The following is a 19,946-nucleotide window of genomic DNA, read 5'->3' on the forward strand; positions in this document are numbered from 1 at the left end:
TAAATTAATTTACCTATTCCAAAAAAAAAATAGTGATATTGTATAATGTTTGAATGTTGTGGGTTTGTGCTTGTAGGCAATTAAATAACTTGAAATCTAATGCACATAAATCATGTAGGTAAATTAGACCATTTTGGAAGTAAATTAGACCCCTTAAATTTTGGTTTGATGGAATTGGTAAATTAGACTATTTTGTAGGTAAAAATTGCATGGAACATATAGCTTATGTTTTGTGCATTAGGGATTGAAGTAAATATGCAATAGCCGAAGTTGTTTTAGGTTAATTTATTGTTGTGTTGGTAAGTAAATTAACTTGTATATTTAATGCACCATTAGTATTATTATTGTGACAACCCGTCCCGAAATATGAAATATTTTATCCTTGATAGCGTGGAATTACTTTTGTGCCCTTGAATGTTGAGTTGTGATGGTGTAAAGGAGCTTAGGTTTTGGACCAATTCATTTTCTTCCTAAGTATTTGGACCCAATTGGAACTTAAGATTTTGTTTGTTTTGTTTGGTTGCCCAAACCTGAACCACACAGACATACGTTGATCTCTTTCTCTCTTCCTCTTGATCCTTCTTCCATTTTTCGTACAACCCATACGGTCACTCCCTCAACCCACCTCATCACTCACGGATCGGGGTTGTGGATGTTATTTTCGTGCTTCTTTTAAGCTCAGGAGTCGAGCTGTAGCTTTGGTTGGACGTGAAGACTTCAGAAACCCGAGAATCCATAATCTTTGATGAGGTGCTTTACTTTTATAGCATAATTGTGGATATTTTAAGGTGTTTTAAGGCTCGAGGAAGTCTCTAACCAACTCCATAAGGATCCTAGGTAAAATTTGGAGTGATTTTGGACGTCGGAATACTCGAGTCCATCGAGTTGCAGGGTTGGCTAGTTTTCATGAAATTTCCCAGGGAGATTTCGTTGGTTTTAGGTCTCCAAAGTGGTAAGGTCTTACTCTCCTAGTTGAGAGCTTCATTTTGGTGAAAATTTCATGAATTTTGGGTGATAAAAGGATGAGATATTGAAGTTCTAAGATTTTCTAGAAACCAGTGAAAGTAGCTGTAGTTGGCGCCGGACTCCGACGAACTAACGAAGAAGGAGAAGAATATTTTGTTAATTTTGACGGAATATGCTAACGGCGTCAGGTAAATTAAACGGTATATTCCCTAACACCGTTAGGAAATCCGTCAGTGTGCCAGGCACGTGCCTGGGCGTGGGCGGCGTGTGACCGTGCCTTGGTCGGTGCGTTAGGGCATGTGGGAACTTAGAAATTTTTTCTAAAAATATAGGGATGTTCGTGGTGTCAAGTAGGCCACTATGGTATATTCAAACACCTCATTTGAGCAACGTATGAGAAGTTATTTCATAGTTTTGGTTAAGTACTTAAAATAAAGTTAAAATAGTTGTGTCACATATAGGTGAGACGTTTCCAGAGGACGAACATAGTCAAGCGAGACTCGGGGGTTACGACCCAACCACCTACCAGTGAGTGGGCTTTTGGTTTTCTATATAAGTGTATATATATGCTTTACATTTTTTTTCCCATAAAACATATTTTAAATGATGTTATATTTTGGAATTGCCATGTCAAATGTGTGATACTTAGAATATGCATTTAGTACTTACATATGTTATGGTTGACACTGCAGACGCTTAGGTAAGTTCCAAGTGAGTTGTATATTGTGGATATGAGTTGCATGGTTATAATTATATTTGATGCATTTAGAGCTCATAAACCTGCACCTCGGTGTTAGTGCTCCTGCCCGTGGTCAGGGCACAATCCTTCATGTGATATTCACCTCCCGCACCGCACGCTTACCTTGGATCAAAGTTAGGTGCATAGTTATGTCGTACAAACCACAATAGGTGGTTCTGACTCGTAGGTGACCCGCAATTATTCGCACAGTCTTCACGTGATCGTAGCACTTGAGCGTACTTATTTACACACAGTTCTATCGTACATACCACAATAGGTGGTTCCGACTTGTGTGCAGGAATATTTGATGAGCTATAGGTTAAGCCGTACATGCCACAATAGGTGGATCCGACTGACATATTACTTTTCGTTGATTTACTTTACCTAGCTTACTTATTTCATTATGTTGAGATATTTGGCATGGTATACTTGTGGATTTGGCTATTACGAGTATGGTTTCGATATAGATATGTATTCTATTTTCTGGAAAATTATACGGGTTTTACATCGAGAGGTTACTACTTTTGATAATTGAAATGGTTTTGAACAACTTTGTTTTTGCCCACGCACACTTTCTGTTTTGTGCCCCTCTAGGTTTTAGGTAGGCGTGCTTTTTGGTGGCTTGCGAGGAGACTTCGACGGTTCTGACATACTGTATTTAATGTAGGACCATCCTTCTGGTATTATATAATTAGTATTTGTCCTGCTGGACTGCACTTAGGCTACCTATGCTCTGATTAGGTGTGTTTACACTTAAATCTTGTCACTCACACCTATTTTCATCTAGTGTAAATTAGTTAGCTTGGTTTTTAATTACTCACATTTTTATATCCTTATCACTTCCACACTGCGTACATGGCTACGTCACCTTCACGTGACAGGCATCACGCCTTGATTTAGATCGGGGTGTGTCAGTTATTTTTCAATCGGCACCTTATAACAATTTGAAAATTAATACATTGAATATACAATGAATGGCATAAAATATTTTGTAAAATAAATATAATTAATTAAATGGATAGAATGAGTAACTGATCCAAAAACTCAACCCAAGTATTAATAGGGGTAGTTTAGGCATTCAGAAAATATACAATTTGAAAAGTCAAACTTAATTAAAGAATTTGTTTAATTAGAGCCTAGTTAATGGGCTTTAGTCAATAAAACAAAAAAAAGATGAGTTTTAGTTAAGGAAAATATAATTTCTAGGGATAATGTCAAATTTAAACAATTTTTATTTAAAATTAAATATATACAATACTTAATAAAAACTGTATCATATAATATAAAATAAACAACATGATTGAACAATTCTGTAAATCCTCAAAAGAGGATCCTTGTTCCTGCAAAACTACTCCCTTGCAAAAGATGGCAAACACAAAAGGCTAGTGGGGACCCACCAGGGTGTCAAGAATGAGTCAGCCTTGCGTTGGACATCAGTCATGAGTCGACGTACCACCAAATCTAGTACCTACGGCTGTCATTCGGCGGGTAGCTTTTTCGTACTGACGTTTTAGATGGTGGCACGTCGTCGGCCGCAGAATCTCTGACGCACACAGCATCATGTTGTTGGACGCGTGTCGTGCAACGTGCTTTGTAATAGTAACACGTGTACGAGTGTCAAAGGATATGTGAACTGCTATCAAAATTATGGCATGACTAATGAAGGGGTGATTTGAGGACAGTGGAGTTCACAAAGTGATATTTTATTATAGTAGCAAAAACATTTTGAGTTTAAATATAATGATGTAAGTTCGTAAGTTGATAGTTAATTTAACATCTAATCTAATAAAAATTGTTATCTGAAAAAAAAAAAAAAAAAAAAGGAATTCATTTTTACTGAGTTGTGACATCTGCACAATTTACTTCTACTAGGCTTTTGAGAGTAGGTGCAAATCTGATTAAACAGCTACCCTTCTTCCTAATTTTTATTTGGAATTGCATCTCCTTACTGGAGATCTCAAAATTCAATTAATAGTGACTGTTCATAGTATCATGATTGATTTTTTAGTGTAAAAATGTGAGTTTTTGTTAAAGTGAACAGTATCGTGAACTTTTCGTTAAAATTCCAAAAAAAAAAATCAACTATGACCATACGATCTTCGATGAACAATCGCTATTAATTGACCTTCTAAATTCCCAAGAGATCCAAAAAGGACCTAAGTCCATTTTTTTTTTGATATAGGATTATAAAAGTCTTTGACCACCAAAAAAGGAACATGTAAAAGGCACAACACTATTTTACTAAACCGCGTCAACTGTTTCAATAAAATTGTGGTAGAATTCTAAGTTACATTTACTCTTGATTTTGAAGTCCATATACCAAGTTGATGCAAATATACAAAAGAAAAATTAACACTAGGAGAATTAAACGTGATTCATGTGTGAAGCACAATGATCGTACTTGTTCTAGGTCATTTAATTTGTGTGGTTCACTTGTTAAATTTAAAAACTTATAACGTAAATGTGAAATTATGTGGTAAAGAAAAATGAAGTTCCAAATATGAAGTTTCGACTCTGCCTTGATCCGAAAGTAAACTATAAAGTCAGACGTATGATTCCGACCATATACAAATGGATCCGCCTTCTAAAATTGCTAGTTTTCGTTTGGTGACAAAGGCTTTTCAACTTAAGATAATTTAAAGTTTGAGTCATGAGAAATTCCTTGGTTTTCATGGTCGGCACGCTAACCTTCACCTCACATTCTCAGCAAATATCTTATCTTCTGCATCACTTTTATTGGGCAAGTCACGTTTTATAGGACAAATCTGTGGTACTTCAATCATATGTCCACATAAAGTATTGAGGGAAAAAATAAAAAGAAACAAACATTCACGTGCTATTTTCAAGCCGACGGTTGAAACAAAAATTGATGTCACTTTCCACTTTTTAACACGCAAATGATTTGAATTCAAGTGTAAAGAAGTAAACAAATTATTTTAATTAAACAGACTTTACCTATATATGATTATTACCAGTAAAATTCACGATTAATTAAATGAGAGATGAGTTCAACAATTTTTAAAAAAATTTTCATATATCTTATATATTTCTGACTATTAAATTAAATAAATCAAACCAAAATAACGTCATAATTGGACATAAGTTTGTGTTTATTATTTTCCTTACCAAAACAAAGTAATTGAATATTATCTTGTCGGATTGCAAGCAATATAGATTACATATTTGTTTGTCCAAGTTCAATGTTGTAATAAATGATTTGCCAATCAAAGGTCAAAAGTAAGCGCACAAGTAAGCATATTGCATGGTTCACATTCTATTTCTTGACCATTTGGTGGCCACAGTTCAATTTTTCAGTCGTCTTGTCAGGTTGAGAGGTGGCTCACAAAGAGTGAAATTTTTTATTTTTGTTTTTAAAAGTAAAGAAGAGAGTGAGAGACTGAGAGAGAACATATTAGTGGGAGAAAGGGAAAGAGGTAAAATTTTATTTTGTAAAATTATGTTACTGCTTTCAATTTTTTTTAATCTTTTTATCTTCTTTTATTTGACAAATAAGATTATATTAATATATAGTTTAGAAGTTTAGAGAAGATGATGCTCATTGAAATTAAAAATATTGTTGAATTAACAATTAAAAGTATTCACCTAAACGACGTAAACGGGATTGTAAGCCCCGACCTAAGCACTTTGAAAACCTAGATCTATTGAGTTGATACTCCATTAATTAATGAAAGCAGGGATCTCATATATGCTTATAAGTAATTATAACTTTATGGTGAAACTTTAATTTTCTTCTAGTAGCACAAGAAGCTTCCTTTCCCATCAAAGGGTTTGTAGCTTCAGTGTACACTTACAAGCTGCAGATTTGGCAACTCTACTCTAAAATTTCATTCTTCTTAGCTGGGCCTTGATCAATGGTAAATCCATCTGAGGGCTTTGTGTTTCTCAAGCTTGCTATGTTTCAATGTCGTTATCATCTTTTGCAGTCGGAGAGGAACATAGCCTTCTGGAAATGGTGGCGGTAGCTCCATAAAATAAGTGATAATTAGGAGGTATTTTTAGTCATGGCTGAAGCTAGAAAATTAGTTTATCAGGGGCACAATTAAGTGGTGGTGAATGTAGGACTTTATTCTTGCTGCATCCTAATAGTAGTGCACGTACGTAGCGCCATTTTTTTTCTTCTAGTATTTTCGTGAACATTGTATGCTTAGCATACATCCCTGCCCTTTAGTTCTCATTTAATTGCGTCTTTAAGCCAATTTTGTTATAGTCAATAAAACAAAGAGTTAAATCATATATGTATAGGTCGGGAGCTCACTAATTTATATGACAATTGGGAGGACATAGGGTTCATAGCCTTTTAATTTTTCTTTAAGAAAAAATGATTGACTTTAAACTTTTCTAAAAATGACTGTCTATTATCTAAAAACATATAGATTTTTCCCTTGTTCTTCTTTGTCAGCTGTCGTAACTAACTTTATACCCACCTCCCGATGGACTCATCTATCATGATAAATGCCCATGATAAATTGCAATCCACCACGGACATTGTGCTGGTTAGTATTCTGGATGTGATAAAAAGTCTCAGTTTCTACCACGAGCTATGCCCGTTGTCAAATGCAATATAACCACGGATTGTACCCGTGATAGATTGAGATCTAACACCACGTGCTATGGCTGTTGTCGATTACTAATTGACCACAACTAATGCCTGTTATAAATTAATTTCCAAATTAAAAAAAAAAACTATTTAACAAATATATATATATATATATATATATCTGTATTTATATATTTTAGTACAAAATAACCAACAAAATTGCATATTTACTACAATATAATAACTACATAAAAAATACTTGATAATATTATAACATAATTTAAAAATACTTGAGTTTCCAAATGAATACATAAACAACGGAAGTCATAAAGTACTATCCATGTAGTGCCTAATGAATACATAAACAACGGAAGTCATAAAGTACTATCCATGTAGTGCCAAAGTACCATTTTCTAGTCTAACTACGAACTACAATTGCTCTCCAACTTGGACATACTTTAATGGCCAAGCAATTGTACTAGTGTTGACCCAAAAAATTACAAAGCCTACGTGGCGCGCAAGCCGAGTAACTAATAAACTAACTACGTCCTTCGGTTGAATGCGGGGCGTGCCAACTCGTCGGGCGAGCTCGGCCGAGGAGTAAAATTTGTTGATGTTGCGTTGAGCGCTTGCTGACTTCTTTATCTTGCGATTGCGGCCGAGGAAGGAACAAATCTCGGCCTTTAGATTCTTGAGCTTGAAGACGAGGCTGCTGGTTCTGCGAAGTTTAATATCAAATTCGGCTTTCAGGATGCTGAATGTAGTAACCTGGTAACACCTCACTTCGCCGAGAAGGCTAATAAGATACCTCTGCCAATAAGGATTCGAAAATCCTTCTCGACCGAGACTTGGATAGATAACCAGTCGGCCTCGACGCGGTCCTGTTTATCCAAACTGAAGGTGTTTCGGGAATGGCTGATTCTACAGCAACAGTGTTGTTTATCCAAACTGAAGATCTTCACCGATTGCCTTCACAGTGTTGTTTATCCAAACTGAAGATGTGTTGGCGGAAAAAAGAAAATAAAAAAATCTCAAGGTGTTTGAGAGGTTTTGTGCAGGGTAGTTGTGTGTTGAATTGTACCCTCCTTTCTCTATTTATAGCAGCAAATCCCAATCCTAACCATACTCAAACTAGGACTCCTTACCCCAATCCATCTTATCTCGGCCAATCCCACTTCTATTAGGATTTTGAATTCAACCTCTTACTAGGCCACATTCACTTCCATTTTCCGGTATCCTTATCTGGTCGAGAATCCTTACTGCATCGGGACTTAACCACTTCATTCATTTGCTTCGCAATAGGGCCCACTTACTTCCTATTCATCTAGAATATTCTTTTCCAAACAGGGCTTGGCCGACTTTTAGTTAGGCGGCCCATGAACCGGCTGGTTTGTAGAAATCCTCGAACAGAGCTTCTGGGCTGAGAATAATTTCATACTCGGCCCAACCTAATAATTTTAGGTCCAAACATTGCCTCCTCGCTTCTGAGGTCGTTGACCGCCCATCCTTGATCGAATCTCGACCTTGAAGAAGCGAAATCGTCCTTTGCCTTTAGACTTAATTGTCTTGGTAACCATCACCATGCGCATTTATGAAATATGATTGCACGATCTCTGCTTTGCCCAATGTCCTGCCACGTGTCGATTCTCCGATAAACCTAATAGCCCTTAATCATGGCCTTAAAAAACGTGTGCCCTTCGAAGCGTCTTTTCCTCATCAATGCATTAAATCCTTCGCTGCACGCAATCGTGCGTCCTAAAACCGCGAGAACCTTGATCCTATCCTTAGAGATTCCCGAGATATTCAAAATGATTGGCCATTTCCCGGTTGATTTTCCCTCAAATTTGAAAATTAAAACGCCTCAAATTATTAAATGTTTGACTTTCCTCTCAATACGCCTATAAATACTTGAAATCATCCCATTCGTACATTTCACGCTTCCAGAAACCTTCGAAAAATCTCTTCGCCATTTTGCTTTCGAAATCCCAGAAAAAAAACAAACTCTTATCCTAGAAATCCTCCCAAGCATTCCTCCAAAACTCTTCCAGGCTTTCCGAAATGACTTCCAACACCTTTATTTCCAAGCTCAACGACGAATGCATCAAATGCAAAAGCTTCATCGATCAGAGTGCCATCAAAACCCTGCGCTTCGAGAGTGACCTGAGCACTACTCATCAAATCCTGGGGCCACTCTTCAAGGATGCAGTACCTTCGTCCATCACCACCCTTTTCAAGGCTCACTTCCTGACACCCTTACTACAAGGGTTCGACTGGTCAAAGTGGGACCTATCGAAGCGGCAAGGAGCCTGGCCTACGACCAATGCCAACTGGACGGCTTGAGTCGTTTGAATGGAAAATGTCTTCGGCCAAGAGTAGAAGGCTCTCGGTATCTACGATGCCATCAAACTCTCGACCATGGAGCTAGCTATGGATAAAGAACTCCTTACGGCAGTGCTGAGTTTCTGGTGCTCGGCCACCAACACTATGGTCCTTTCCTTTGGCCCTCTCGGCCCTACCATCCTTGATGTCTCGGCTATTCTTGGGACTCATCCTTCTGGCATCCCGATAGATGGCGCTCTCTTTGGATGCCCGTCGAATCTCGACCTTAAGGCGCTCTTCGACGAGATGGTCAAGAGCCTTTGAAAGAAAAGGTTTAGAAGCTACATAATAACTTCTTCAACTACAACACCCTCATCCTCCACTTTGCTGGCTGAGGCGAGGCAAGTCTTCGAAAGGGAGAACACGAAGCCTTCCTATTCTACTGGTACAACAAATTTATTTGTTGCACCCGGTCAGACAAGTGTTTGGTCGAGAATATGCCAGTGGCCGAAGCCCTGGCCAGTGGTTATACTCTGGCGCTTAGCTCGACTGTTCTCGCCAATCTTCTCCGTTGCCTAGCCGATGCGACTATTGAAAAAATTGACCCAAACCAGAACGGTCCCCTCTAGGTCTTCCAACTCTGGCTACAAGTCTATTTCACCACACTTCGGCTAGACATCTTTGCTTTCCAACCTACTACCTTGCTCGGCCTTCAGTTGGCATCTCGGCCACCGCCTCCTCACCAGGCCGAAGAAGTCTTCAAGTACCTCTTTGGCCTAAAAGTCCTCTTTGACGAAGAATTTTTAGTGTGTTGTCGTCAAGAGCACCCTTGCTCTATCAAGCTTCCAACATCAGCCTGAAGTGAAAGTAAAGATGCTGTCCTTCGCCAGAATTGGGGGTCGATCATGCTAGCACGCGACCTTTCTCTTAGTTGTGATTCTCGCTGAGCGAGTTGGGAAGTCTACCACCCCTACTTCACGGCCCAACAACTCGAATATCTTCAAGGTTGTCTGGTACCTCTACTCACTTCCCGTTCTCTCCTCAGCCGAGAACACCTTTCTGGCTCATCAGAAAGGGAGTGCAGAGACTCCGAGAAAGAGTTTCAGGATCGGTGTAAAACATTTCGCCTTCGACCAACTCTTCCTGAATCTCTCGGCACAGACACCTTCGGTGACTGGTGGGAAGAGTACACTGGAGCCTTCTTTAGGGTTGCGGTCGAAAACGTCACCGACAAAATTTTCGACGATCGGCCAAAGAAAATCTCTGCCCCCCAATCAAAAGAGCTGACTAGAGGTAGACGGCTTCCTTTTCTTCTATTTCTCTTTTTTATTATCACTGATCCTTTCTAATGTGATCTCATTTTCTCAGATGGTCGGTCGTCGAAGAAAGCGGACATGATCACTGCGGCTGCGGCCAAGAAGAAATTTGCTCTCTTTAAAAGAAGCAAAACCACCGTGCAACCTTCATAAGACAAACGACCTCGTTCGGAAGCTGAAGTGGCCGGCAAAGCTCCCTTCAAAACGCATCAAAAACTTGGCAAAGAAGGGGGCACAGGAGATCCACGTGATTTCGAGCCACACTGCTAGGATAACTGCAACTAGCAATTCTCCCTCCGTCCCGATCATCCAGACCTCAATGGAAGAACGGCCAACGGCATCCTGCCAAGCAACTTGGGCTATCCATGGGGTTGTGGCTGATCTAGGGACTGCTCTGCTAGTCGAGGGACCTGTAGTCCTGGGGCCAACGGCTATGCCTGCCCTGGAGAAAATAACCCCACCCGTAGGGACAAATTCCCCGAAGAAACAGTCGACGATAATCTTGGAAGAGGTATGACTATGTCGCTAGTGACCCTTCTTCATTTTATCAAATTTACAAATCTTAAAAGCTTTTTATTTTAGGACGATGAGAGCGACAAGGGTGACGAGATTTCGTTGGTGAGTTGCCCTCGACCAACCAAACCTACTTCTACCAATCTTCCACCTGTGGTCGAGGCGGCTGTTCAACCGGATCCTCCTACGGCTGATCGTGGGAAGATACCCTTGGTTGAGCCTGAGGAGACGACAGAAACATCATTCCATCTATAAGATGGAAACCTCAACATTCCTCCATAAGAAGTTACCTCGACTTTTGTAAGGCTCACTCCCCTTTCTTTATTAATTTTATTATAACGCATCTGAACCCAAGAAAGTATTAAATGTCAGGTGCCCGAACGTTCATTTCACCGACAATTCTATGCGTTGAAGGGTGTAATCTACATTTCCTGGCCGCCTTAGTGGCCATCAAATGTAAATAAACTTCATCGGCCGCATGAATTGGGAAGCAGTCTTAGACACTGGGCTCGCCCATTAAGTTCTCTAGGTTCGAACAATGAACTAGAGGACATGGTCGAAGTCTCCTCCCGGCAGGTTTAAAAACAAATTCCCTCTATTATGCATTCCATATGATTTTCCTTTTGCTTACAAATTTTCTTTTCTATACAGCCTTCGTGGGAGGTGGAGCTTGACGCCTTGATTGCGACTACATCGGGAGCAGCTGGCTCTTCAACTACCACAACCAAACCTTCCGTGTCAACGGCCAAACTAGATGCCCTCGTCAAGCTGCAGGAACTGCTGTCCCTTTCGGCGTCACAAATTTTTGAGTGCCAGGGCCTCGACTCCGTAGGGGCATATCTGAACGATCTTGTTACTGATGGTCAGTTAAGTAACGAAGCCATTACTCGAGCATCTTCTGCTCTGGAACGAACTCGAGAATATTTCGGTATTTTTGAGAGAGCTCTTCGGACCGAAGATGACTTGAAAGCTGCGATGGTCGTTCAAGAAGCTTTGCGTCCATGGGTCGACATACTGAAGACGAAAAAGGAAGCGCTGGCCGACCTCGATCGTCAAATTGCCGAACTTCAAAACTGGAGGTCGGTAGTTACTTCCGAGCTAACAAGAGATTTTGAGTCGGGCGGCAAATCCTGCCTGACCGAATATGCGGCTAATATACGGCATGTCGAGCAGCTGAAGATAGACAAGAGGAATCGGCAGGCCGAGGTCACGATGGGTGAGTTGAGGTGGTTGGAATTGAAGGCTATTATTGAAACTCTCCTTCCCTCCTCACCTTAAGGATATTTAGCTATAAACGAATCGACAATCTGTACTTGTATACTCGTTTTAGCAAGCTTATGAATGAAGAAAACTATTCTTGCATCTCCCACGTGACCGGATAATACTTCTTTAAAAATTTCCCATTGATTGGTAATTTGTGAATTAAACTGATCCGGTCTCTAAGATGATATGCCCCTTTGCCGAGAACTTTATGTACGACGAATGACCTTTCCCAATTCGGCGACCATTTACCAAACCTGGGGTCTTTAATTCCTATGGGTAGCACAGTTTGCCAAACTAATTCTCCCACGCTGAACGTTTTCTGTCTAACCCATTGATTATAGGCTTGCTCGGCAATCTTTTTCTACGCCACTAATAAGTTATAAGTGTCAAGTCGCGCCTCCTCCAAATCTTCTAACTTCTGCCTCATGGCCTGACTATATTCGGCATTGATCAAACTACTCTATTCAATTACTCGCAACAAATTTATACTAAGCTCAACTGGTAATATTGCGTCATGTCCATAAGTTAAGGCATATGGAGTTGTTCCGATGGCTGATCGGAGTGAAGTTCGATAAGCCCATAATGCTTCATTTAGCTTCAAATGCCACATCCCCGGCCTCTCTCTTACCATTTTTTCAAGAATACCAATCAAAACTTTATTACTTGTTTTGGCCTGTCCGTTCGCTTGCGGATAATACGGCGTAGATTGCTCGAGTCAAATTTTTAGGTTCGCCGCATATTCCTTAAACCTGTCGGCTGTAAAGATTATGCCATTGTCAGTTATGATCGTTTCTGGTACTCCGAATTGAGTCACAATATTTTCTTCTACGAAACTGCAGACTTCTTTGGACGTTAATTCGGTGTATGATCTTGTTTCGACCCACTTTGTGAAGTAATCAGTTGCCACTAATATCCATGCGTGTTTTGCTGCTCCAGAAGACTGTGTGATTTTGCCAATTATGTCCATTGCCCATCCTCTGAATGACCATGGTTTGGTAACCAAATGGAGTAATTCGGCTGAGACTTTCTATGTAAGCCCATGAACCTGACACTGTATGCATCCTCAGGCACATTCGATGCAATCCTTCAATATACTCAACTAGAAATAGCCGTGTCGATGAAGCAGCCAACGTATCTTACGCCCGGATTGGTGAGTTCCACAGAACCCTTCGTGCACTTCGACCATTGCTTGGGCAACATCCTATGGACCGAGGCACAATAATAGTAACCCATCCTCACCCTTTCGATATAATTCATTCTGGTATGACACATAATTCGTGGCGTGGACCCTCGTCTTCCGGTCGTGTCTATCGTTAGGGTTGTTGAGATATCGTAAAATCGCCTTTCTCCAATCGTCCGATAGTGTTTAGACAACACATACTTCTATGGGGTTTCTTTGCTCTAGTAGTGATGGTAAAGACATTACTGTCGTGCGTATGACGTGATTGCGCTGGAACACTTGCTGATTGACCAAGGCTGGGTAAGATCGTAGTTCTGTGGGTGTCACCCAGCCTAACTTGCCCCCCTGGTGAGTTGTGCTCTGGAGGCTATTTGGGTGAGTTCATCCACATCAAAGTTTCGAACATGCGAAATGTGCTCAAATGTAATCCGCTCAAATGACTAGGCCAAATAGGTGGCAACCATGTGATAGGGCGTCAAATTACAACTAATGCAACGAAAAATGCCGTTTAATTGGTTAATCACTAGTTCGCAATCATCGAGGACGAGGACACGGGCTGCTCTTAAGTTGTGGAGGACATGAATGCCGATGATGAGAGCTTCGTACTCGGCCTGATTATTCGTACAGCTGAAATATAACTTGAGAGTGAAATATCGTCGATAGTGGTTAGGGGATTGAATGACGATACCAACACCAGCCGAGGTAGCAGTGCTAGATCTATCAAAATGCATCATCCAGTAGTTGTCGCGTGTTTGGACTAAATCGATGTCGACTTCGCTACCCCCAAAATCATAAGGAGAGGGGTGATGGGCCAAGAAATCGGCTAGGGCTTGAACTTTGACTGCTTTTTGGGGGATATACTACAAACTAAACTCAAATAATGCCATGGTCCATTTCCCAATTCAGCATTTGATGATAGGTTGAGTAAGCATGTAACAAATAACATCTGTTTGGGTGATGACTTGGGTAACTGATGGGAGCATGTAATGTCGAAGTTTGGAAGCGGTGAAAAATAAAGCTAAGCAAAGTTTCTCGACGGGTGAATAATTGATCTTAGGTGAATTGAAATTCCGGTTGAGATAAAAGATAGCTTGTTCGCGCCCAACATAGTTATCTTGCGCGAGGAGGCAACCGATGGACTCGTCGGCTGCCGAAATGTACAGCTTGAGAAGCTTATCGCAACGAGACCTTGATTTGTGTTAAAACTGCTTGATGTTCTTCGCGCCACTCAAACTTGTCGGAGTCCTTAAGTTTTAGGAGTGTAGAGAATGCTTTCATTTTGTCTGCCGAATTAGCTATAATACAGCGGAGAAAATTTATTTTCCTAAGCAACGATTGGAGTTACTTCTTGGTCGTCGGGGGTGGAACGCTAATGATTGCACGAGCTTTATTTTCGTCGACCTCGATGCCCCGATAGTGCACAAGAAAACCCAAAAAATTACCGGTCGATACATCGAAGGCGCATTTGGTCGGGTTCATTTTGAGATTATGTTAATGCATACGAAGGAATGCTTGTTGAAGATCATCCAGGTGCGTTCGACGGCTTTTTGATTTCACAACCACATCATCGATATAAACTTCTATGATCGTACTGATCAAATCATGGAATATCGTATTCATAGCTCATTGGTATGTGGCGCTGGCGTTCTTGAGGCCGAATGGCATGACGACCCATTCGTAGGTGCCGAGTGCCTCCGAGCAACGGAAGACGGTCTTGTGAATGTCAGTTCAGTGATAAAGATATGGTTGTAATTGGCATGGCCGTCCATGAAGGACAACATTTCATGATTGGCTGCGGCATCAATTAGTAAATCCAAGATTGGCATTGTGTATTCATCCTTGGAAGTCGCCAGATTTAAATTACAAAAATCGATGCAGATGCGTAGGGCTCCATTTTTCTTTAACACCGGGATGATATTGGCCAACCATTCAACGTATCGAGCGGTCCGAATAAACCGGCTTTCAAAAGCTTAACTAATTAGTCCTTTATGCCGAGTTGTACTTCTGTCGAGAACTTGGGTGGGGGTTTTCGAAAAGACTTACACCCCTCTTTGATGCGTAACTCATGTTCGACGAGGTTTCGGTCAAGGCCTGGCATCTCATGATAATTCCACGCGAAACAATCTTTAAATTCATGGAACAATTTACAAAGCTCGACTTTCATTGTGGGCATTAACAACACACTGATAAACAACGGTCGAGGCTCATCGGCTGTGCCAACATTTATTTCTTCCAATGGGTCATTGACCTGGGCCGATTGTCTTCGAGTTTGGCCGGTTCGGCTTGAACTTTGTCGAATGAAAAAACGGGGCCGTTATCCGCTTTGGCCAAAAATTCGATTAAGTTTATGCCCGGGTGTGGTTGCTTGGCAATGGCATACCAATGAGCCAACAGACGTTCCATGGTGGATGAAACTGCGGCCCGAAGCCTTTCTTATTTGGCAGCGTCAGTCATCAGCTTTGGTAATTAGATCTGCCAAGCCGAGTCTTGCTGAATCCTGCTGTATAGTCTCGGCACCTACCTCGATGACTTTTTGAACTGAAATTCAAGTTTACCGTCAATTCTTGTTAAAACCATTGAGGGTGATGTAGTCGACGTGATCGTCATAATAGTGAGCTTGGGTCATGTTGGTTTCAAACGGCTGATTATCGGTTGGATGAACTACGACCGATTTGCTGTCCCAAAAGATGAGAACTTGGTATAGCGATGAAGGAATGCAACTTGTTTGATGGATCCAATCGCGGTCGAGCAATGCATTATAGTCTGTCTTTGAGTTAATTATAAAGAATGCAGTCATGTGGTTGCGACTTGAAACGCTGACTTCTAACGGGAGCACTCCTTTGGTTTGAGACTTATCGTCGATGAAGCTACTCATCGTTATCCCTGATGGTATAAGCTCGTCATTGGAATGGCGTAATGCCTTTATAATGGAAATCGGCATGATGTTGACTGTGGCTCCACAGTCGACAAACACCTTGGAAATAGGGTATCCTTCAATATGAGCCGTGACATATAACGACTTTAGATATTGGAGATTAATAGAAGGAGAGCGGGGAAACAATTCAGCCAGGGCTGCTTTAAGTTTGTCGCCTTTACTGATTTCCCCATCTTCCTTAGTAGCGATGAAATCCACTTGTGTTGCTTCTTCGGCAACCACGTCCCCATCCAAAAAATTTGACTGATGGGTTCTCGGTTGAAATTCAGCTGTAGGACATGGACCATGTTGATTTCCATATGCTTAAGGACCGAAGGACCCATCGGGTCTTCGTCGTCGACTTCCAGATTCGTAGATGTAGTATTAGTTTTTGGAGTGTCTTCAATTGGATTATTTAGCGCCTCGGTATGTACCTGCTCCTGGGGCGCATGGACTGAATCTATTCCATTCTGGTCATCTTCCTTGAGCCTGTTTATTTCCGAAGAGTGATTTCGTTCTTATAGTGCTTTACGTGCTCATTCTTCGTAGGCGATTCGGGCGTTCCTTGTGTCCAGGTATACATTTAAACGCGCCACATGATTTTCATCATGGCCGTAAGGTCGAAAAGAGACACGGCCGAGAAGACCTCGAAATGATATCGCAGATGCTGAAGGTTTTCGAGTGAAAAAGGTAACTCGGCAGGGTCTATGTCTGTGTATGGGTCGACCTCAAAGCCGAGGACTTGAGCCTCACATATATGCTAGAACCTAGCTTTTATTGCTGGATCAGTTGTTTTCTGGATAATTTGTTCAGCATCAGGGTAAGTTAGTGCTAGGTCGAGGGCTTCATTACATGCCTTGGGCAGTCCGTACAAGTCATTGGCGGAATATTTCTTATGAAATTTCCGCATGTACTCTTAGGATTCACTGAGGAATGGAGGAAGCAGATTGTGCCGTACTTTTATTAACGGTTCCTGCGATGGTAACGGGGGAAGTTTACTTTCGACTTCTTGTTTGAAATGATCAAAATGAGCTCTCATCTCTCCGGGCCGAAGAAAGAGCTTGATGCGTTTCTCGGACTCTTCAATGGTGGTTTCAAAGTCGCGATCAACTGCCTTTTTCTCTTGAAGTAATTCGGCCATAATGGTCGGGGTAGGCTGGTCGTCGCCGTTTCCTACTACCTCTTTTAGCTGCCACTGGGTAGTCGAATTAGCTTGTGTTTATTTTTCGTCGAGCCATGCAATGTATCCGCTGACGACGACATTTTTAAGACTTAGATAACGTTATATACAGGCCAGTTGGAGAATTGTAACTGTACTAACGTTAGTCACGTGGCTTAGGTGGCTTGAAGGTTTTTCAACCTACTGATGAACTCGAGCTGCCGGGGTTGCGCGAGTAATAATCCTCATTATAGAATGGTGCATCAAAGTCAAGACGTCGTTTGACTGGGCTTGGGTCTTCATGTAGTACTTGTCCATCACCTGAAGGTGAAGCTGTACGACACTGGGTTATGCCAGTGAAGAAACATGGTAGCCCTATCACCCAAAGGTGAAGTTATACGACTCCGGGTTATGTTGGAGAAGAAATATATACATAGATATCCTCAACTGTGTCCTATGGCCATAGACGTCTACATACCCGTGTTGTGTGGATGTGTTGTATGATAACCCATTAGATAAGTACTAAAAATATATCTCAAAATCTCATATCAAATTCTAAGTTCGAAAGCTGAAAGCCTCAACTCATAAATCCATGGTAATTGATATTCATAAACCATAAATAAATCATATTCGTAATTCCATAGAATTTCATATACTAAAATCCTATCATTCATAACCTTTTGAAAAACGTAATTCGATAAATCAGAATTATTTCATAAAAGTAATTCAAATAAATCATAAATATTGAAATCTGTAAAACATAATAGAAACCATGCTCGATTCATGAAATATGAAGTGCATGCAAGCCTAAGAGTTTATAAAAATATGCAATTTAAGAAGGTTGTCCACTCATAGATATTATGTTGCTCGGGAGCCACTGGAGCTAGCGAGGAAGGAGTCACTTCCTACCGATGCACCTAAACACATATATAGGCCATTTAGTAAAACTTTACCAAAACAGTCGAATTTGGGAAAACAGACAACAAATTCGGGTTTGGCACATCGAAAAATATAAGGAAAGACCTTAGGTTCCCCCCACTTGGCGCCGCACAAGCCGTTACAAGGCGATGGCCCGGAAGACCATGCGCCCCCACACGCGCTGTCGTACACGGCGGCTGACAACCCCGACTTGTGGGAAAATTCAACAACTCCTAAAATTCCCAAAATTTACAGGAATGTAGATCTTAGTGAGAGGAACAACTTCATACTTGGGCCGAAGTCCAATACGGCCAGGAAGTGGCCTGAAAATGCCTCGATTCGTCGGAAACCTTAGAAATGGGTGGTTGTCGATTTGTCCCCTCCGATGCTCCGCCACCCCCAAACTTGTTTGGGGTTTGTTCCTGGCCTCAAGGGAAGTTGAACCATGGTGGTGGTCGACGATGGTGGTTGTAGAAAAGGTCAATCGTCGCCGTACACCCACGAAACCCATCAGTGCATTTTTACCTACACTTGAGGCTAATTTCCATCAATTTTTGGGTGTAAATGGGAGAGGGAGGATCGGGGAATGTTTTCCAGGTGGTAGCTCAAAGAAACTCGTTGGAAAACTCACGGGGGTCAACTAAACTGGGTCGGGTTGTCAGGTCCAGGGTAATCCAGTGCTTTTCTTTTATCTCTTTTTTCTCATTTCTCTCCTCTTATCCTTTCTTTTCTCAATTGGGCAGCTCCCCCTCATTTCTCTCATATTCTTTCCATCATAGCCATACACGTGGCACCAGATTGATGCTCCAACAAAATCTAGAGCCTTCTCGATTTATGAGCAAATGACCATTTTGCCCTTAACTTCATTCGTTATAACTATTTCGTTATAACTCCAAATTCAATTTCGTTTGTGCCCATGCGTTCATAGTGATGAGTACTATAACAATATGCCAAGGAAAATGATCTTACATGACACGACAAGATGGTCAACAAAAGTCAATGCATTCGCCTCGATGGGCATTTTTCGTAATTTCACATTTTAAAATTATAAAAATCGTATTTTTTTTTGGGACAGGTCGTTACAATCTACTCCCTTAAGAAAATTTCATCCCCGAAATTTGAAATAACTTGTTATAAGTAAACTATTCGGAAGTAGGGAGAAAATATGTATATATATATATATATATATACAAGGAAGAAATCAAGTTAGAACGGCTGCATAAAAGAGAATGCCATTCCGTTGCAATCGGATTGCAATTATTCCTCTTTCATGCCTCCAAGCTCACACCTTCTTCTTTCCTCAATATAGTAGTATAGTATAATACTTGTACAAAAATATAAAGTTGAAAATATTTATGTATTTATGTAATAGCATAAGGTCAAAATATACTTACGTGTAACAAAATAACGACAAAAATAGATATATAAGAACATACGATTCAAATACTTGTATTGAGTTTAAAATCGAAACTAGAAATAACTCACCTAAAAATTTGTAAAACCAAAAATACACATATAAATAAAATAATGTAATTTAAAATATTTGTAGTGAAAATCAAAACCAAAAAATGAAAATGAGCCTTGCCCAAACATTTGTCATGTCACATACTCTGAGAATGGGTGTGTCTTAAGTTGAGTCCTAATCATAGCTAACTAATAACTTCTACCGTAGACGGGCCTACTTGCCCACTTGCTCAGCGAACCTAACAATTAAGCAATCGATATTACAGTTTGCAGCATGCAATGCTGACACACATTAAATTATTACAAAAGTCTCCTCAGAGGGTTGTCATCAAGTTTTCCAAGTAAGGGTAATAACCGTTGATTAGAGGTAGTAGATATGACAGTTCACTTCGTGTTGTTCCAACGTCTAAAGGTATGAGCGTTACTTGATCACGCAGCATCAACACACAGTTACATGTTTGATAAGACGACACTGCAGGATTTGAAATTGATTGACGTCATCGAAGGGTGTAAGAAGGATGGTAGGGTGAGACAACAGCTCGAACAAAACTGTCTGTTTCCTAGCCCAAGGAAATGGAAGTAGGACTATGGTCAACGAATCATTGATAATTGTCGATATAATCGACACGACCAATGG

Source organism: Pyrus communis, chromosome 11 (assembly GCF_963583255.1).
Source record: "Pyrus communis chromosome 11, drPyrComm1.1, whole genome shotgun sequence".
Taxonomy (NCBI): Eukaryota; Viridiplantae; Streptophyta; class Magnoliopsida; order Rosales; family Rosaceae; genus Pyrus; species Pyrus communis.